The 22,750-nt window shown below is 37.9% G+C and overlaps 1 protein-coding gene across 2 annotated transcripts in view; it reads right to left on the reverse strand.

Annotated features, from left to right (window-relative positions):
• The window catches only part of USP49 (ubiquitin specific peptidase 49), a 72,408-nt gene that overhangs the window by 43,132 nt on the left and 6,526 nt on the right, over positions 1-22,750 (reverse strand). For both annotated transcript variants that reach the window (XM_033102638.1, XM_033102639.1), the window contains one exon: positions 5,685-5,759. The gene's annotated coding sequence lies outside the window, so the exon portion shown is untranslated. The remainder of the gene's footprint in view (positions 1-5,684; positions 5,760-22,750) is intronic.

Below are 22,750 nucleotides of genomic sequence, written 5' to 3' on the forward strand. Positions count from 1 at the left end.
GACTGTATGACGTCAACTTTCTGTAAATGTGTATGAAAAGCTTACAGGACATTCAGATAAATGTCAAAAAACAAAGACAGGAATACAGAAGACAGGTCAATGTTCCTATCGTGAAGCACCCATGAACTGCCCATGGCGGCTGTTTACGTTTACGAACATGCTCCTGCACCTCTCCCTACCTTTGCCCAGGCCCAGACCGGCACTCCTAGTCACCAGTGCCTATTCACCGGACCGAAAACTTGGCATTCTCTCTAACTCCTTATTCTCCTCACAGGCAAATCAATTACCAAGGCCTTCTCATTTGTATGCAGAAATCACAGCACCAGACTCTGGTCTAGGTTCTTTGTTACAATAGCTCATTTAAGAGAATGGATTCAAATGCCGCCCCCACCCGGTTTCCTGAACCTAAATACCTTCCCCATTATTACTGCTACCCTCCTCCCCCCAAATCTAGGCCCCTAACACTGCACACCTGCATTATTACTGCTTGAACAATTACTTGATCTTGATGCCTCCGATCTTTCTACATCTGCTACAGATCTTAAATATTATCACTATATTAAACAAAAACAGCATTTTCATCCTATACTGTATTCCCCTTCTAAAAACCCACGATAGCTATCTATCTAATATTCAGTAGACAGTTGACACAGGGATAGTATAACAGAAAGCATATTTTAGAAACCTGTCTCAAACTTGGCATTACCTTTTAGTAGGTCTGTGCCTTTAAATTTGTTTCCATATCCATTAAAAGGAGGACTTCTATATGCCTCACAGAGCTGATGTGATTAAACGATTTACATGACAGTGCCCACCACATAGAAGGTGCTCAAAAAATAGTAAGTGAATAACACTAATGTGAATGAATTTTCAAAACCTCAGTAGAATTTGACGGGATTTTTAAATTGAGAAAAGACCAAGTGTCTAACACAATTCCTGGTATGCTGTATACACTCGATAATTTACATTAAATCCTGGGTTTCCAGGAAAATATGGCAGAATGAATACACGTTTACCTCCTCTCTTCTCAAAACCCTAGTAAAATCAGGGGAAAGGAGTCAAAAGGGGCATAAATTCATAAAGACAGAAAGAACAGGAGAAGATTATTCAACAGAAGACATATCATCAAAATTTTGGAATCTAGAAAGTAAACGGAGAAATGGAAAACGGAACAGAGAAGAGCATGCTAAAACTTAAATGCTGCCCACACCAGGACGAAATAAACAAGCAAGCTGGTTAGAACTTTAGAACCTGGAAAGGTGCAGGAAGTAAAGGTTCCTACATACATCCCTAGGAAGGTGGAGATGCGGTGTGGATTGAAAAAGAAAATGTTGGTTGGACACCTTGAAAGGGATCCCTCGGTTTCCCTGCCCTCCTCAGCCCTGAGCAGCCAAATGACTACGTCTTTTCTGCTTTGGCAGAAGACGGGGGTTTTATTTGAACCTTAAATGTTCCGGTCTTTGGTGCCCCAGGCACAGCAGAGAAGGAGGTGCCTGGCAGGTAGCGGCGCTGAATGACAACGGCCCTTTGGTGCATTCTGATTAAACAGCTCCTTTTATGCCTTCAGCAAAGGGAAGGCCAAAACGGCACCCAATAAAAAAAAAAAAGAGAGCTTCTAGTAAAGTGTATCTTAAAATTAAAATAATCTTTAGAGATCATTTTTGGTCATTCACATTTTGAATGTCAGTTTCTTTTTCCATTAATATTCTAGTGGTATCCCCAATCGTCTGCGTTTGGAAATGGCTAAAGTTAGTGAGTGATATGATAAGACGTCTGGCTGGTGAGCAGGAGTCTGATGGCTGCATTAGTTAACCTTCAAGTCATTATTAAGTGACAGAATCTAATGAACCAAGTAATCTCTTTCTGTATAAAAGTCTATTAAACAAATTACAGGGTCTTGGGAGCAACTCACGAGGCAAGGAGTATCTCACACATATGTATGAACGTTTTTCTTCAAATGATAGAAAACAATTAGAATAAATTTAATGTTACTTGGTATTTAATTTTTTAAAAATTACATTTCTTGACAAAGGTGGCACTAACTTTGAAAACAAAGCAAGGTTAAAACAACTACAACAAGAGTGCCTGACTAGGCCCACCTTTATTGCTGTTTTGGGGTTCCATGTAAGATGTGAAAAATCTCACACCATTTGGTGCCTTTTTTTTAATAATCAAAAAATCGCAAACTGTCAAGCAGCTCCCACTCTATGCTCGACACTCGGCCACTGAGAAGCACCAGCCAGTGTTCCTGACTCATGGTGGGTACCGCCGACCCCTGAAAACTCCCCTGAAGAGGGAGCTGTGACTAGGATGGAAGCGCCATGAGGGAAGAGGTTTGCTGCTTTTATTTTGTTCACTGGCTTATTTGCAGCCCCTAGAACAGGACTGGAACATGGTAGATGCCCAATTAACAATGAAACAGAAAAGGCTGCCCTGAAAGGTCCTTTTGGTCCTCTCTAAGTTGGGAGCGACCATCACAGAGAACAACTGGCAAGTGGATGGCGTTCCTACTTAGCACCAAACCCTCCTTTCTCTAAGCGCAGGGTTCCATAGCTCCTTATAATCTGGAACAGCCTCCAGCACAATTGTGAAAAAGGAACAGAATTTTCACTTCTCTCGACTGTGAGACACAGCCCCAATCCCTCCGGATGTCACAGAACCTCCACGGAGGTGTTGTGTGCTGGGCACTGCCCGTGACCACTCAGCCTACCCACGCAGAGAGGGCATCCGGCCACGCTGAGCCACACGGGGCTCACTCCAATGTTGTCATGTAGAAACAAACTCCAGCGCTTCTCACTGCAAATTCAGTGAGATGAGCGGCCTCATTTGAAATGTCGTTGTGAATCTTTCTAATGTCTGGATTAGGGCAGACAGCTGGAGTCTCCCACCTTATCTCTGCATTCAGTTGGTGACATCAGGTAGCCTGTGGAAAGTACCGCTGCGTACTCATAAGCAACTAACGTTTAGTACTGTTAGGAAAGCAGTTTTGACTCCTGAAAGGGCCCCAGGGGTCCCTGGACCACGCTTTAAGACACTGCTGTAAAAGATATGCATACTAAGAGCCATAACTTTGATGAGCGTTCAGAAGGGATTCTCAAACAAGGGAATGGAATGAAAAAAGACGAGGAGAGGAGAACATTACCGACTATGTGTAGCCACATTTCACAGGAAAGCCCCAACATTTTATCAGCATACTTGTTACTTTCAATGTTGCTTACTCTTTGTACGTTAGCATATTTCAACAGGAATGAATGGCTATTTGAAGAGCAAAGCCAATGTTTCTCTCTAACAAGACAGACTCTGGAACAAAAACCACATACTCTAAGTCCTTCCAGTTCCTATATAAATGCCAGTTGTTAATGCACATTTACTTTTTAGACCATCATTTATAAGTGACATTCTATTTATAAGACCCACAAGTCACCTTTGTCCTGCTTTTTCTTCTCTTGCACAACTTTCTGCTGACTGTCATTCAAATGTTATTTAACAGGACAAAAGAACAATTTCCAATGACCAATCAGTTCCAAACTGCTGCACAGTTCAATCTTTCTGTCTGCATGTTTCTATGAATAGCAGCCAAATTGTAATCTACAAATCAACTCATTCTAATCCCTTCTAAACATGTGTTTGGTCCTTAGCTAGGTTCAGGTGATTTCTATCTACTACAAATGATCTGTAATGAAGTAAAACAGCTGTGTTCATTTAAGTATGATCAAGAAAAATAATTATTTACAAATAATCATGTCACATCATTTTTTCCCATACTTAAGTAGATACGTGATTTCAAATTTTCCTTTCCACAGGCAAGGAAAAATAGACTAGCTATGGTGACTTTTTCAAGAGATATTGGCTTTCTTATTTTATTTACATTCACACCCACCTTAGCAAACCTTAAAAGAGTTTATTATATAACTACGCCAGCACCGCCCTGGTCAAAAGCGCAGGCTCTGGAGTAGAGGAGCTACCGATAGGTCTAAATCTTTGCAATGTGACGTTGGGCAAGTTATTCAATCTGTGCCTCACTGTCCCCAGCTTTTAAAACGAAGATCATAATAGTATTTGCTTCATAAGTGGGTGACAGGATTAAATGAGATAATGAATAAATGAGTAAAGCACTTTAAACAGTATCAGACACATAATAAATATTCAGTAAATATTAACTTGTTTTTATATATTAATCTAAAATAGTCACAGCAGACAGAATAGTGCATAATAATCTAAGAGAGCCACAGAACAATACAGGAGGAAAAAATATTAAAAAGAGATGACAATTTTAGTGACCTTCCTTGATAAAATAGGTAACTGTCTGCACCACCTAAGCAAGTGCTGACAAGCCATGGAAAAGATATTAAAGACATTTTCAAAACGATCATGATTCTGTAAAACAAGAAAAACAGAAACTCAAAAGACCTGTCCTTCAAAATAGACTGAAGGAATCTTACCAGAAAATTTGACCTTGCTATCTAGAAACAAGAGACTTGGCATCCAGTTTTGACACAGATACTTTTATGGGCAGGATGAAACTGTCATAGCCCGAAGATATTTGTTTATTCATACATACCTGTAAGTACCATATACACCATAAGATATGCAGTAACAATTGAAGGTATATAACTTTATTCTCACACATAGTCTCTAACAGCATCTCTGAGAGAAACAAAGCTTAAAACCAGTAAGAAAACTTTCACAAAAAAATTTAAAAATCCTTGCCACCAGGAGTAACCTTACCCAAGAAGGTTTACTTCTTAGAGTATATCAGGAAAAGATTCATCTGTGGAGAGCTGGTCCATAAAAATGTTAACTGGGATACATATGAGAATTATAGCTAACATTTCCTAAACACTTATGTTCCAGGCATTATTACAAGTTTTCGATAGGGATTAACTAACTAATCCTCAACATGGTTATGATATAGGCAGGCATTTTATTGTTCCCACCTTCTACTCAAGGAATTGAGGCACAGAGAAATGAACTTGCCCAAATGTCAAGTTAACAGTGGCTAATCAAAAACTGTTTGTTTCTTAAGCCCAAGTTTTTAAACACTAGGCAAAGAAGACGGTTGCACAAATACATATCATACACTTATAGATAGTCTGGAAGGGGGCTAAGATTCAGGCAAAAAGGGCTTTGGTTATCTATGTTTAAATTTTTGACAATGAGAATGCAGGGACTTGTGTAATTAAAAAATTTTGTATCTCGTAAATTTAGTGACGCCTTTTATCGGGCTTTCTGTGGAATTCTATTTCATTACCACCTGACACACAATCTCACAATCTGTACTTGCCTAATGAATGGGAATCCCCACATGAGCCTAACCTCACAGCAGCTGGCAGTATATGAAAAGGAGTGATTCATGCTGGCAGGGCATGACAGACCCATTCTCTATCCCACCACCAGTAAGCTTCAAGACCTATCCTAGACTTGTTTTAGTATGGTTGCTGGTCTCCGTCTTTATCTTCAAATATGGCTGTGTCCCCTCTTAGCTTAAGTTAATTCATAGAAATGAAAAACTCACAACAGCGAAAAGGAAGATGGTGAAAGTTCAGAATGGAGAAAAGAAAGACAGAGACTTATCACTCACCCCAATAGTACGCCAACCTTAGCTACCCATTACCAATTGGCCAGACACAATGTTAGTATGCAAGTTTTCATTAATAACTTTTTATTATAGTTTTATTTCTTACCCATTAAACAAGTTTTCTTCCATCTTCTTCCATATTAGTCCACAGTCATTGATTATGTTTTCTCTTCTCTGTTACCTATGGGGGAAAACAACCTGTAAGGTCGGGTTAATATATGACAAGAGAAAAGCAAATTCATGAATTTTACTTGTAAATTCAAAACGAGGATCAGTGTGTTACAATGCAGTTTAAGGAACTCCCTACAAGTACTCAAAATTAATGCAAAAGAGTGAAAAAAGTTGTGATTTTTTTTTTTTAGCTAAGAGTAATGATAGATTCAGTCTCTTATCAATAGACTGATCCATAAATGGAAGTATGAAAGGTTTACGTCCTGAAAAATACACTTCTGCATTTGCTTCAGGTTTTAAAGATTATACATGGTCTTTCATATAACCCCAAAATGTCAGAAAGACAAAAACAAACTCATGGTAACAAAAATACTTGATTATCAAAAGCTAAAATTATTTTTGTATAAGTAAAATACATAGTAACGACAGATGCCATAAAGTGACGCCTCTGTGCTAGGTGGGTTCGTGCCTTTTAGATAAGCAGCATGCTTCTTAAAAAGCAGCACACATTCTATTCACAGGGCATTATATTCGTCAATGACATCTAGAGTGTATGATTTGGGCAAATTACATGTATAAATCATTTCTCAGGAGACTTTATTCAGGAAGCAGGACTCAAAAAGCTTGAGATTAGTATACTGTCAGCACCATGTAACAAGATGAAAAATCCTCTATTTTGTCACCCTAATAACACAAGAATTTCTCTTAGAAGGAACTTTGTGAAAATACGTTCCCTCGGAATGAGTCACCCACCTCTCATGTCCAGTCCCTTGGGGTGGATGGATCCCTACCGAATGGCTGTCAAGATCCCAGAATGGTTGTCAAAAGAGGGAAATTGCTGTTTTTAGACAAGGGAAAGGATTTATTTTATCTTTGAAAGAAACAGAGAGTAGAAGGATGAGGAGAGGGAGGGAAACTGAGAGGAGTCAGTATAATGGAGCAAAGCTAAAATGAGGTGGGGGTGAACTTCTCAGGCCAAGGGAAGTGTGAAAACGTTTTGAGAAGGGGGGGTGCCTTCCCAGGGAAGTTGCATGAATGCAACGCGAGGCTCGCCCCACCTCTCCTTTGCCTGTCTTCAGTGAGGTGTGCTACACCCACAAACGCCCTGTGTGGGTTAGGGCCTTTCTGAAAATCAGAGGAGCCACGTTTCCCACCTGAGTGCACCCCAGTGCATGTCAGAGGGAAGAGGAAAGAAAATAGGGGCCTAGGAGGCGGAATCGACTGCTACAAGATAAAACCCAGGAAAGGCACAAAGATTTTAAGGAAGAGCTTACAACTTCCACACCTTCTAGGTTGGGTGTCTGAGGAAACCTTATCTAGGATGCTTAGCAGACATTGCAAGGATGGGGAGTTTTACACCCATTAAATTTCCCTCTTTCCTAGCCAAATAACACTACTTTCACTATAAGAACATCAAAAGACTAAAAGTTAATTTAATTACATTTAAATCCAAGTTATTTGAATTAATTTGGGATGTTCCCTAAAAGCTGACCACAATAGTCAATTCCATATGAAACAGCACCTAGTGTGTAACTCCATGGAGTGTAGGCTTAAAAGCCCTAGGACACAGCTATTAATTTGAAGGGTAATGACTTCAAAATTGTGACGGTGATCTTCAAAACTGGGAAGTTACCATACATCAGCTTAATGCTGAGAACTATTAATAAGACTGCACACATTCAAATATTTTCCATCTAGGTCTCACTTACTTTTAAACTACTATAATATGCTTTTGAATGGGGGGGTGAAATTATAGATAGATATTTAAAAAATCACTACAGTAGGAACAAACTGAAAATGCGGATGCCATCCCTTTAAATGGTCATTAGAATAAGGTCCCTAACAAGCATACTCAAGCTTATCTGTTAGTGAAACTTGCCGAACTCTCAGGTTTTCTGGTGTTACACAAGCCACGAGTACAGATGTAGAGTAACAGAGACCGGTTATCATCTAGGTATCCACTTACTAACACAAGACCTTATGTGAGTTACTTAACTTCTCTGAGCCTGTTTTCTCATCTGCTTCACAGCACTGGTGTAAAAATTAAATGAAAACACTGGGAGAAGGCTAGGATACTGCCTGGCACATAGCTGACGACCCTTTATACTTCTACCTTTAGAGCAATTTTCAGGGCTTGAGAAGGAGAAAAATCCATTCGTGAAAACCTTACTCAACTTACTTTTATTCTGCCAAATAATAACAATAGTGACCATGACAGTGATGATAGCTGTTGATAACACTTATATAGCTTTTAATGTGTAGGTAGGTATTATCTTTATTCCCATTTCACAGATATTGAAACTGAGGAACAAATAGGTTCCATAGTTAGTAAGTGGCAGAACTAGGATTCAAACCTAGGTTTCTGCTCTTAAGAAATACTAGTACCAAGGACTACCATGTTTCCCCGAAAATAAGACCTAACCGGACAATCAGCTTTCATGTGTCTTTTAGAGCAACAATTAACATAAGACCTGGTCTTATTTTACTATAATATAAGACCAGATCTTTAACATAATATAATACAATATAATAAATATAATAAATACAATAATGTAATACTGGGTCTTAATTAATTTTTGCTCCAAATGACACATTAGAGCCAATTGTCTGTTTAGGTCTTATTTTCGGAGAAACACGGTAACATCAAGTTGACAGTAGCAATGCCCTTTCTTTAAGACTCTCTAATATTAATGTAGTCAGATAGGAAATGTTCAGGTGGCTTACCAAGTAGAACAGATGCACATTTTAGGTAATTAAGGTTATCCAAAAAATATATTTTAAAAAGTTCATGTTTAAAATCATTTAAATGTTATACGATAGCTCAAGAATAGCATATACAGCTAGCTAGCTAGATATAGATAGATATTACATTATTAAAAATTTAAAAAGTTGACCAAGAGAATTTTAATAAATTCAAATCAGAAAAAATACTAATCAAGATTATACCTTTTACAGCCAGGTCAATCGTGTGGCACATTCCAGAACACAAACATTTCATTGCTTCTCGGCCTTTTGGCTAAGATCAAGTGCAGAAAACAAACATTGACTATCCTATGTTATATCTTATCTGTAACTACCTTCCCCTGTAGGCTCCTGGAAAACGCAATAGCCTCTTGTCTTACTTATTGTAAACCTCAATGATGTTTACAAAAGTACCTAGTCCTTTCTAGGTGCTCAGTACACATTGATGAAAGAGTGAAGATGCTGGATATGAAACAAAGTAAAAAAAAAATCAAGTCCACCTATCATTTCCATTCATACTCTGAGACACTAACACTCCCCCCGCCCCCATTCACCCCATACTTTTATCACCGTAAGGCCTTGCTGGGTTTAAGTGTTTTCTTGACCCTGTCACATTTTTGGCCTAATCCAACCTGTAAGCTCGTGTAGTAAAATGACTTATGACAAAGAGTCTTAAACATACAATAAATGAGAAGATTCCTGCACGACTGCACGCAACACACTATCATGGCACTTTACGTTTTTCAGAATTCTTCCACACAGACCTCTCAGGTGCCTCAAGCAGCCCTGGGAGTAGACACGGCAGGTGTGATCACCTAGGAAGCTACACCTAATGCTGATGGCTTTGGAGTAGAAACATATTCTCGTTGTCACGGCCAAAGAACCGATAGTGCAGAACTTTCTCTGCAATTAGAGATTAAAAAGTTAGATGCTTTCTCTGCAATTCAGTAGAAAGTCTACAAAATGACATATTTTTAATTCAGTGTTGTATGTAGTTTTTAAAATTATAAACGATCAGTCATATCTAATTAAAGTAAACACAGGCCAAAAGCCTTGGAAGAGACAAAGGCAGAGGAAACCCCCACAACTAAATAAAGGGAAAATTCCACATGCATCCACAACTAAATAAAGAAACCTCATGTAAAATTTTAAGACAAATGTCTTTTGGCTACTGAATTTGGAAGGCTGACACAGACTGGTGAGAAGAGAGCTAGAGTAGGTATGAGGAGACCTGTGGGTCTGTCCATACTCAGCCACTTGACAGTCCCACTCAAATTCAAAACTTTAAAATTGTGTATGTATCACCCAGAGTAAATAATAATGCAAAAAGAAACATGTAACATTTTACAATTCAGTGCACAGCACGGACAGCACAAACAAAGGCTCCAGATCTGCTGACTTTACTGTTCTAAGAGTAAATTATTAGTTTGCCATGGATTTTACCCATTAATGGCTCTGAATAATAATTGAAGTTCAAATTCAGGACCTCTACACAGAAATCGCAAAACAGACAGACAAGATTTTCTGTGAAACACAAAGGGTGCTAGGACTGCACTGACATCCTCTGACTGTGGTGCAGAATAATCTAAGTGGCAAAATCTAAGTTCACTTGCCAAGTGAATTGATTTCTTATAAGCAGTCTATTAAAATGCTTCTTCACCATTAAGCAGAAATGTGGCCCATGGTTTCAGGAAGCTCTGTTACACAGTATACATGGAATGACAACCTAGACTGTGAGCTTCCTGAGGACAAAGATTGTTTCTTACTTATTTTTGTGTCCCATTGTCTTAATATATGTTGTTTGAATGGATCACTGATAGAGGACCCTCTTTCAAATTTATCGCAAATTTTACTTATTAGGTGATATGCTTTCAAACATTTATTTTCAATTAAAAACGTCACATGACACCATTTCAAATTGTAATTTTATTATCTCTCCACATGTACATTTTTGTTCTTAGAGTGAAGCATTTCCCCATTGTCTTAGCCTTCTTAAATAAAAAAAATTGGGGATCAATACAATGATGTATAAGAGATCCAGAGTCTCAGACCGAAAGATGATCAAGCCCCACATTAGAAATTTTCTTCCCTAAATGTCTGTGTAATAGTTAGGATCAAAAAGGCTTTCGCAACCTACCTGCCTTGTTGGTTGACTTCCATATCCAATAAGATACACCAGAGTTGCCATTTCGTCAGTGTACTCAAATCTAATCCTGCTTTTGATACCCCCCACATAGAATATTAATTGGTAGAGTTCAGTCTGCCAATATACATTCAAACAATTTTTAAAACATTAACTCTATCATTACCAAGCACACACTTATCAACACTACACGACAATTTTGTCAGCAGAGTGGCAATTTTAATGGGAAGGAACATTTATGAACATTTATTATACTCCTACTAGATACCATGCTGTGTGAGGTGTTTTCATATATATTTGCTCAGTCAATTCTCACAATGAGGTAGGTGTCAGTGGCATTTTACAGATGAAGAATGGATACTCAAATTGATTATTAAATGACTAGCCCAGAATCACACAGCAAGAAAACAGCAGCACCTAGAACCAAGGTCATTGCCTTGAATCCCTGCATCAGTGGCAAAAAACATGAGGTTTGTTTTAGTCAAGTTTTGTGCCACAATAAAACTTCGCTGTCATTTAAAAATATCCCAAAGCACTTTACATGACTTTTTTGAGAAGTTACTAAGCTATAAATCTACACTCCTTTTTAAAGAAACAGTTTCTAATTTAAGAAACTTAAACATAAAGACTTGTCATTACAGTCGTTTTCAGAGAAAACACTGCAAAGGAAACAATTCACTAAATAGTCAATAACTTTTATAAAGGAATTATCTCTTGTAGATTATATCTAAACAAGTATCAAAAATTACTTGTGTCTTACAAACAAAAAAATATTTTCAATATGTATTTTGAAATATTATATTAGAAAAATGCTTCCTATACCCACAGACATTTTAAAAATGAAAGTTAACCTAACCTAAATATTACTTTATACAACACTACAAGTATAAGTGATATTGTCGGTTTTCACTAAAAATTCCCATTAAACAACTAATATTTATAAAACAAACATTTTAGAAGGGCTCTGAAATGGACAATAGTAAAGATATAATAAGGTCTCAATAAATTGATGGACTATATATCTGTGCCAAGCAATGAGAAGTTAGGAGTGTTTGGTAAGTTTTAAAGCCTGTAGAACTTTCCAACTAAATGTTTCTAACAGGAACAATATACAGCTTTATGGCTACATTGTTACCTCATGAGAGTATTCAAAGATACAAAGTAAATGCAGACCTTAAAATATAAAGTTGTATCAAATTATGAAGCAATACCCTAATTAGGTGTAGTTAAGAGAGCAAGTTCAGGAGCCAGTCTGGCTGCATTAGAATCCCAGTGGGACCAAATTTTTAGCTCATACCTCAGTTTCCTCACCTATCTCATACAGTTGTTGCAGAGTTAGGATGTGTAAAGTGCTCAGAAGAATAAATGGCATGGAGTAAGTGCTCAGTAAATGTTACTATTTTTCTAGTATTACCTTGTGTAAAAAATAAAATATGTATTGGCCAGAATGTGGAGAAAAGGGAACCCTTACATAATGTAGGTGGGAATATCCGAGATCAGACAATTAAGTTCGCGAACTTAGTGCTACATCCTTCATTGCTGAATATCACTATGGTCACCTTCGAAGTACTCCCCTTGGGAAGCTACGTGACAACGCCAGTGCCTAGTCCACTCCTCAAAGCAATTTTGGAACTCTTTTTCTGGAATGGCCATCAGAGCTGTCATTATATCACCCTTCATGTTCTGAATGTCATCAAAATGTCTTCCTTTCAATATTTCCTTTATCTTCGGGTAAACAAAGAAGTCATTGGGGGCCAGGTCAGGTGAGTAGGGAGGGCGTTCCAATACAGTTATTTGTTTACTGGCTAAAAACTCCCTTACAGACAGTGCCGTGTGAGCTGGTGCATTGTTGTGATGCAGGAGCCATGAATTGTTGGCAAAAAGTTCAGGTCATCTAACGTTTTCATGCAGCCTTTTCAGCACTTCCAAACAGTCAACTTGGTGAACTGTTTGTCCAGTTGGTACAAATTCATAATGAATAATCCCTCTGATATCAAAAAAGGTTAGCAACAGCGTTGCAACAAGTTCACGAACTTAATTGTCCGACCTCGTAGGTACCTCCAAAAAGATGCTAGTACTACAGAGGAACCCAGTGCCTCAGTCACAAAAGGCAGTCCAAAACTGTGTGTGTAAGTGATTTTGTTCAACAGGATAAAGCAGAACGATTTCTGCCCCAAGGATTTTACATATAAATGAAAATCACCGAAGAAGTCTATGTCAACGTAGGATTCAGTGGTGTCCTGGGGCAAACTGTGCAAGATACAAACTATAGGAGGAAAGGAGAAATAAGACAAAAGGTTTGTGTAATATGGGGTAAAATGCAGGAAAGGATCTTGGAAGAATTGAGAACTGTGAATTGAAAAATTGGTGAAGAAAACATTCTAGGATTTCTCCAAAGAAACCTGTTGACATTCTTACAACACCTGCTTCCTCTTTCCACATTATTTAAAAATTTTAACAGGCATACTAATAATTGTTTTAAATAATTTTACCAGCCATAATTATATTCAGGAAAGAGTTTCTACCCTCTCCCAGAGAACTTTTGGAACCCACTGAAAAGGGAAACTTAGGAGGAAAAAAGAAGTCTTTTAAATGCTCAGTATAAACTCTTCAAAACAGAAACATCTTTAAATAGTAAGACACAAATTTTCTCAAGTTTTAAAGTTCACCAAAATAAACCTAGACCCCAAATATTTACAGTTAAGAAAAATATTTACAGGGGAAAAAAATTTATTTACAATAAATAAAAATTCCATGACTGCAATCTAAAACCTACACTAAATTAACAGGTCATTTGGGTGACATAAGCAATGAGTAGAGCTCCTACTTCTAGTTACTTTAATGAGACTAGAACCACACACTGGTAAGGAAAAAAACACTGAAGAAGAGACTCAGTTGTAGCTCTAGCTAGATGAGTGAACATAAATAAGCCGCTTCTGCTCTCTGGGTCTCAATTGCCACATCTGTAAAAGAAATATTTAAGTAACTAATGACTTAAATGTCTGTTATCCTACCTGTAAACTTCCCAAAGTCACTCTTTTTTTTTTTAATTGGGGAATATTGGGGAACAGTGTGTGTCTCCAGGACCCATCAGATCCAAGTCGTTGTCTTTCAATCTAGTTGTGGAGGGCGCAGCTCAGCTCCTAGTCCAGTCGCTGTTTTCAATCTTTAGTTTCAGGGGGCGCAGCCCAGCATCCCATGCGGGAATTGAACCCACAACCTTGTTGTTAAGAGCTTGTGCTCTAACCCCCTCTGGAAGTTCAGTGGCAGCTCACTGTCTTCAATTGAGTTGTGGAGCAGCTCACTGGTCCATGTGGGAATCGAACTGGCAACCCTGCTGTTCAGAGCTCATGCTCTAACCAACTGAGCCATCTGGCTGCCCCCTGAAGTCATTCTCTTAAAGCAAACTATAGGTTAGGCATTAATCCATGAGGGTAGCAAAAACCAAATGAATTTATGTCCCACATAATTTTGCAAAATTTTGCAATTGCTATAAGCCATCTGCCTATTAAGTCTGGTGTTGCAACGGCATCAAAGAAATAAGCTTGCATTTTCCAGGAAACATGATGCACTGAACACCTGCATTGACCTCTGCTCTCCCCACAACTCCACTAAAATGACATTAAAAACATGAAATCCCCAAGCACAATGAATAGGAAACAACTACGATCTTGCTAGACGCTGAAAAGCAAATGGATAAATTTTTGGATTTAGCAGAGGAAAACAAGCAGAAGCTAAGAGCACGTTAAGGGGAAGCCGAAAGCAAAATGAATTATGGTGAAATACACCAGAAAAGCTCAGAACACCTCTACAGTGGTGATAGCAGGCAGGGCTGTACAAAGGGTGAAAAATCTACCCCAAGATTCCCACCCTAACTCCAAGTAGCCACTGGTCAGAGGGTAGGACGTTTGCTCTCTGAAAACTAAAGAGACTCTACTTAGGCACGACTAGGGGCAGCCTGATCAGCGTAAAAACATGAGGATTAACAGAAAGCTGATATCCTGAACGGTAAATATCCCCAGCTCTTCTCCCACTCAGCTCCCCAAATGTTTCAGCCAGGTGTATAAGCCAGTGATTGAAGCATTTTCTCTGGGGAAGAACCTGGGCAAGAGAAAAACACCTACAAATACTGACTGCTAGAAATGAACCCTCAAAAAAAAAAAAAAAAAAAAAAGTGGGTCCCTGGCTAATCACCTTATAATGAAGACCACAGTTTACTTTTAGAAACCCCCACTCTGGCAAATTCAGCTTTCAGTGGCTCTTTCTGGAATATAAGTAAGATAGCCAATGCTATACATTTAAGGAAATTCCCTAAATGAAAGACCAAAACAAATGATCAAGTGAAGGTATTTTAAGGCAACAGAGATGGTACAAGAGGCTGAAAAAATTTTTTTAAATTATAATTAATATACTCAGAGGAGAGCTATTTCATACATAAAACAAAAATAGAAAACTATTAAAAAGCAACATTCAGAGAAAATTAAACTCTTGAAAATTAAAAATAGGACAGCAGAAATACAAAACTCATTACAAGAGTTTGAAAATGAAGTTAAAGACATCTTCCAGAAAGTAGAACAAAAAGGCAAAAAGATGAGAAATAGAAAACATGGGAAAATTAAAGGATTCATCAGTCCATAAATACCAAATACAAATAATAAGAGTTCCAGACAGAAAAAAAACTGGAAAACTGGGGGCAAAGGGGAGAAGGGAGAGGTTGGTTACAATTTAAGAATTCAAGAAAATCCCCAGAACTGAAAAAAAATCTGTTTCCAAATTGAAAAGGCCCTCAGTCTGTCTAGCATAACAGATAAAACAAGGCCCACAGTGAGGCACATTATCATACAATTTCAGAACACTTGGGACAAAGATAAGATCCTAAAAGCAACCAGGGAGAGGAAAAAAAAAATCAAGAATCAGAACATCATCAGACTGTGATTAGCAATAATAATAGAAACTAGAAATCAAGAGCAAATCATGTTAAATTCAGAGATTAATACTCTCCAATCTAGAATTCTATACCCAGGGAAACTACAAATCAAGTATGAGAGAAAAATGAAGACATTTTCATACATGCAAATTCACAAATTTACGTCCCATGCACCTTTTTCTGAGGAACTTTCTAGAGGAACTGCTTGATTAATGTATAAACAATAAAGGAGAAAGATATGGGGTCCAGGAAACAGGGATCCCAACATAGGGAGGTGAAGGAAATACCTAGGATATGTGCGAAGGTAGATCCCAGGATGATAGCTGTGCAGGTCTAGAGAACAACCTGTATACATTTTTAAAAACAGCAGACTAAGGCCACTGTTTAGAAAAATGGCACTAAATACCAAAACAAACAGTTCAAAGAGTAGAAAAATGGACATACCTGGAAAGGCAGAATGTTGGGGAGAGAAAAAGCAGGTAGTATACTTTTTATGCTATATACAGGTTTAGCATTGATATATATTAAATTTTAGAAGATTCTCGAAAGGTTAAAATGTTTTAAAATCACATCTAAAAATAAGATTTTCCAAGCAATATTTCTAAAGGGAAAAAAAAAACAAGAGGAAATATTTTTCAAGGCAGAGCAATACCAAAGTATTTGGAAAACTCTAGCATAGAGTGTGCCTTTGAAATTAAGAGCAGGAGAAAATATTTGCTGATAGATATTTACTCAAAAGTCATAAATAACCACAACACCAGCAAAAAAGAGAAAAATGAAAGAAATCATGTTAACACATTATAGTATTAATGGGAAAAGTTCATAGTTTATGGCTACATGAATCACGACACAACTTAAACTTCCTTTTTCACTTAGTCAAGCAGATGCTAAACCAAAGTCAACAGGAAAACTTGATTGCATCACACTTTAGTCAGAAATGAAAACACTTAAAAAACTGTATTGCTTCCTCAGAAAAGCACAAATTCTACGAATCTGTTGGAATAAGGACAAAAATATTTTGAGTCACACACTCATCCTTTCCTGAGGAATGAACAAATAGTGAGATTCATGTGCAAATCTGAAACAACTGCTGGGATCTCAATTAGGAAATATGCTTTTCTCTATCCCCAAATACTTTATAAGTTAAAACATCTATATTTTCTATTGCCCTTTCACAGAAAAACCGGGAGTATAATATGGTGCTTGTTTATCATATTTATATCTACTTATAGTTAATGAGTGTTAAGGCCGTGCTTATTGATTAAGCATTGGGCTCTTCACGGACAGGCAAGCAGAAGTGTTGACTGATATTTACTCAGTGTTCTGACATCTAGGGAGACTGCAAACAGGGAAACAGCTGGATCTGATTGATATATATATGATATATATATATATATATATCATATATATATATAGTCTCCAAAAAAATGTATATACGTTTTAAGAAAGGAAAAACCTGTATTAAAATTGTAACACTCAATATACATCGAGAACAAAAGATTACTACCAGTCACATTTGACTTCTGCAATTACAAGAGGTGCTCAAAGTGGTCACCATCCGCATAATTTTAATACAGTTTTTCCCTTTCTTTAAATGTGTATACATTTTTATAGCACCCTCTGTGTTTGTGTGTGTGTGTGTGTGTGTGTGTATGTATGTGTGTGTGTGTATGTATATGTGTGTGTGTGTATATATATATATATATATATATATATATATATATATATCCTACTGATTTTTGTCCAGGGGAGATTTTAAAAATCTAATGGGATGAAGCATTTTCCGACCAAATCTACTCTGGTGAAAACACTTGCTCTCAATTTTTAGCATAAATGAAGACAATGAGAATAGATTAGCAAGGTGGTTTAATTGTAGTATACTTTATAGCTTTCAAGTTGCATGCTTAAAAATAATGTTTCATCACTTCTTGCAATCAGAAAGAAAACAATACTTTAAGTTTCTACTTAATGTCTGATGTTCTTCCCTTTTTGAAGTTTCAGAAAATACATTAATATCTTACAAAACATAATGCATAACCAAAAGTTCCTCTAGCTTAAAAAAAATAAATAAAATACTATGCTTATTGTTTCATGCTTATTTCACAAAAGGGAAACAGCTCACTAGGAGATGAAGAAATGCTCAAACTCACTAGTAATTAAAAAATATAAATTAAAATGAGACATTATTAAATTACAAAAATGAAAAATATGGAGAATACCAAGCAAGTGTTGGGGTAGTGGGGAATTCAATGCCTGTGGGGTGCAAACTGATACAACCATTCAGCAGCCTGACCATATTTATGCCACAATGCCACTCCTGAGTCCGTCTCCAAAAGAACTCCTCAGATACACATCCACAATGGAAATGTACAAGACTGTTTATTGGTAGCATTGTTTACGGTAGCCTAGGATCCATCTCTATGGGAGTGGAAGCACACCACGGAATACTATGCGGCAGTTAGGACCAATTAGCCAAATGTACTTCTAAAAACATGCATACGTCTTAAATTAGTTCTGAATGAAAAAAGGAAAAACCAGAGCAAGACCTACAGCATTTTTACAGGAAAAATTCTAGAGCCAAATTCTACAAAAGTGTGGTATAATGAGCAATTTTGGAATTAAAGATACATACAACACAAAAAACATCACTACATATTTTACAAAGAGGCATACAGAATCAAGGACAGAGAGCAAACACATTAGGGAGCGTGCCCGTGGGGTGGGAAAGGGCACCGGGCACGGGAAGGGTGCTGAACAGAGAGCCTTTATACACCAGTGCTAGACTGTGGCCAAATCAGGGTATGAAGTCCACATTCAGAACGTTTTTCATTCATGCATACATTAATTTATTCAATAAAAATTTATTGAACATCACTTGTGCCAAGTCCTGTGCTTAAATATAAATTTTTCTTGTTATTTCTGCTGAAGGGTTTAAAGAAAAAACCTCAAAAAGATTGTTTTACGATACATTTTAACTGGAAGTAGAATGGAAAAATAATTTACATTAGAATACACACTATAAAATGAGAAATTCATCATTCTTAAAATAGACAAGTTTAATTTTTTATAGTATAAAAATTTATGTTCATAATTTTTTTCATCATACATACTTTGAAGTTCTTTAAATGAGAAATTTAAAATGAAAAGTTGAAATACAAAAAGAACTCTAAAGCCCTCTAAAATTAGACTGTCACATCTCAGTCCACAGGTAAAATATCTTTTCTCATGGCTCTCAGGGGGGAAACAATTTACTTTCAGAGGAAAAGTTTTTTCTACTTTTTTTGTTCTATGTAATTTCCCCCCAAAAGATGTATTTCAACTGCTCAGGAACACTTCTCACCAGATTTCTGTTTTCTAAAAGGTTTCACAAGCCAACTGCTGGCTGCCAATGTAGGTGTCGTAGCTAATATGCTCATTTTACTGTACTGCTAACAAAAACTAACACATGCCGTGCAAAGTGATGTATCTATTCCATACCCCTTAGGCACAGAAAATGATGTCCCTCCCCCAAATTACCTGTTCCCCTCTTTTTCACAAACCCCAAATGTTAACTAGTATACATGATAATATTGGTTAACAAAACCAATAGCAACTTATAGGACATCGTATGTCTAAAATTGTAATGCTTCAGTATTTCAAATTTTGATACTAAGTGTTGGTAGGTAGGAGGTTCAAAAGTGAAGAATGGGAAAGTTTGGGCCAACCATCATTACTACTGGAAAACCCAAGCTGCATGACCTATCAGTAGGGTCAGCAGAATCGTCACTGCACATAATACAAAGACAACTCATTAATTTATTCAGGCCTACAAAAGATCACGTTTTCATTCAATAATAATAGCGAACACTGAGCACTGAATATGTGTCAGTCACTGTTCTAAACATTTTATACACGTTATTTAAATCGTCCTCACAACAACCCAATGGACTAAATACTATTATTATTATCTCCATTTTATAGATTCTTTTCAAATCAAACGCAGGCCTTTCTCAGTACCTTTAAAACTTCCACCAAATGGCCTCAACTTCTCCTCTATGCGCTCTTTCTGCCATTCCAGTGCTCACTTCTGACTCAAAAGCTTCTGACTGAGGTACATCACATGAATGGAGCAGTTCTCTTCTCTGGCCGCCCTCCTCTGTCTCGCTTACTACTACAGAAAATTCCTTCATGAAGATGTTCTCAGTTATAATCCCTTCCTCACACGTATAGAAAGTAAAAAGTGGTTACCTCCTCCCCAAAAATGGAACACCTCAATGACAGCCCTTAATAGTTGACAAAAGTAGGAATATTCTCTACATATTGTTCTATCATGTGACTATTTAAAATAACTTAATGTGCATCTTTCTAGATCCACAAATAGAGATCCCTTGCATTCTTAACAGCTTAGTGGTATTCCACCTCGTGTGAACTAATCATACATTATTTAGCCAGGCCCTGACAGATGGACTTCATTTTTTTGCTATAACAAACAATGCTGTAAAGAAAAACTCTGTAATCACAGTTTTCATCCAAGTGTATGACTATATCTACAGGACAAATTTCTAGAAGTGGAATTGCTGGGTAACAAGGTACGCACATTTTAAATTCCAACAGACATTGCTAAATTTACCTCAAGAAAACGTACATTCTCACCAACAATGTGTGAAAGTTCCAACTTCCCCACATCCTCATCCTCTACTATCATCAACTTGTTTAATCTTTCAATCTGATAGGTAAAAAGTGGTAATTATGGGCCCGGCCCGGTGGCTCGGGTGGTTGGAGCACCGTGCTCCTGGCTCCTGGCTCCGAGGGCTGCCGGTTCGATTCCCGCGTGGGCCGGTGGGCTCTCAACCACAGGGTTGCTGGTTTGATTGCTCGACTCGATTGCTCGACTCGATTGCTTGACTCGATTGCTCGACTCGATTGCTCGAATCTGCAATTAAGATTGAACATGGCACCTTGAGGTGAGCTGCCGCTGAGCTCCCGGATGGCTCAGTTGGTTGGAGCGCGTCCTCTCAACCACAAGGTTGCTGGTTCTACTCCCGCAACGGATGGTGAAGAATGTGCCCCCTGCAACTATCAACGGCAACTGGACCTGGAGCTGAGCTGCGCCCTCCACAACTAAGACTAAAAGGACAACAACTTGACTTGGAAAAAGTCCTGGAAGTACACACTGTTCCCCAATAAAGTCCTGTTCCCCTTCCCCAATAAAATCTTTTAAAAAAACAGTGGTAATTATGTGTTTTATTTTGTATTTATTTAAATGACTACGATTACTGAATTTATAGGTTAAATAGATTTTAAATTTATTATTAATTGTAGGCTAAGCTGAATTGCCTATGGAGAAAAAAAATTCAAGAAGCAGATTAACAGTATAACTGGGGCGACTGGTAATATTTAACCAATTGGGGGTTTTAGCATGGAGTAGACAATGAAGCCGACCACAAATAAATTTGTTCTCTTCATTAAAGCACTTACCTTTCACCTGAAATGCACTGGTATCAGCACTTCAAGCTATGCCATACATTTTAGAAATGTTTCTTTTAAGAGAGTATATTCAATTCCATAGTCACGTATTCATTTCCTCACCTTTACTTACTCATAACACCCTTTGGTGTGATCAGTCCACTTTGATGATATTTTACTTTTTATATGTTGCGTATTAATCTGGCCTTTGACCTCTTTTAGATGTTAAAGCAAAAGAGTATAATTAGTATCTAGCCATGAACTTCCAAAATAATCAAGACAATCGATATAGGTAGTTGTACTAGAACAGCGAAAAAGGAGTGAATGTGAGCAAAACACTAACACAGCCCCACATACTCTATGATGCTTAAGTAAATGAGATGTCCTCTGTTCATGAGAGCTGATTTACTGTCGGAGGCTAGATGTCTATGATGATAATGTTATTAGCATTGAACGGAGCTATTCACACATTTTCTTTCCGGATTTTCTTTGTGGCCATCTCTAGGCTACAATTTTTGTCAAGGGGACCCTAACCAGTTCTAACAGGGACTTTGACCTTATTATCCTGATAAATTAGTATCCAAAACTGCAAAAATAAGTACCACAAATTATCTGGCATTCTAGAAAGGTTTTGACTCCAAACTGATAAATCAGTAAACCCTTTTCTCTACCCTTCCTTTCATTCTCAATGAAATTTATGTTCCTCCCTAAACAAACTGATCCTTAAGACTTTAATCCAAAGTCAGAAGCGCTTGCTACTTTAATATGCACACAGGGCCTATCCGAGTAAGCACATGGCGGATACCACACATCATCTTGCCCATGTCAGGGACTGAAAGAGATGGAGCAGGGGGCAGGAAAGAGCAGAACACCAACGTGACAAAGTGCTAACGCCTAGCTGTAAATTCTCTGGGTCACTCGCAGCTGCATTGTGAGAAAGCTGATGCAAAGCTAGGGCCTCTCCCACCTCTGGAGGGATACGAGTGTCATAGCAAAAGCATCTTCCTAACTCACTAGCAGTAGTGCTGCCTCTCAGCCCTCACATGACGTGCCCAGCAAGAGAAGGACTTCTGGGTTCTCAAGACAATGACAAGAAGCTCTGTATTCTGATGACGGGAGGGAGCAGTGAAAACCAGCTTTCTGGGCTCTCAACTATGCTACACTGCCCTGCTAATCCTCCCCAAATCCCACACCATTTGGGGTGGGGGTGGGGACAGAATAGAAAACAGGCCCAAATGGAATCAAGGACAGTCACTCTGGATTATAGGAGGTCACAACATTCCTATTGAAATTTCTGGGGGGTGAGGGAGGAGGGGCGGCAGGGCAGGGGCAGGGCATATACAAAAACCTGTGTTTCTAAAAACACAAAAACAAATTTGAGCCCTGATCCTTCTGATGTGCTAACCAGCATCTGCCCCCAATCATGTGCCAGCCCAGGCTGCACGCAAGGCACAGAGTAGCAGGCATTTTCACACAGTGAGGCTGGAAGAGATGCTACCAGAGTGTAAATTACTAATTAGCTCAATAGAAGACAAAGAGAGAAAATACCTGTCACAGAATGCTGTTTACAACGTGACATATAATAAAAACAACCCTGAAAATTCCACAAGAGCACCTTACTTTTCAGACTTCTATTAACATGTAAATGAAAAGGAACACAGTATTAGTCTTTAAAAACTGCCCATGCCTCAGAAACAATAATGCATGACTGAAAATGCTTTCCAAATAATTTGTAATTTTCTCA

This window comes from Rhinolophus ferrumequinum, chromosome 3 (genome assembly GCF_004115265.2).
Source record: "Rhinolophus ferrumequinum isolate MPI-CBG mRhiFer1 chromosome 3, mRhiFer1_v1.p, whole genome shotgun sequence".
NCBI classification, from domain to species: Eukaryota; Metazoa; Chordata; class Mammalia; order Chiroptera; family Rhinolophidae; genus Rhinolophus; species Rhinolophus ferrumequinum.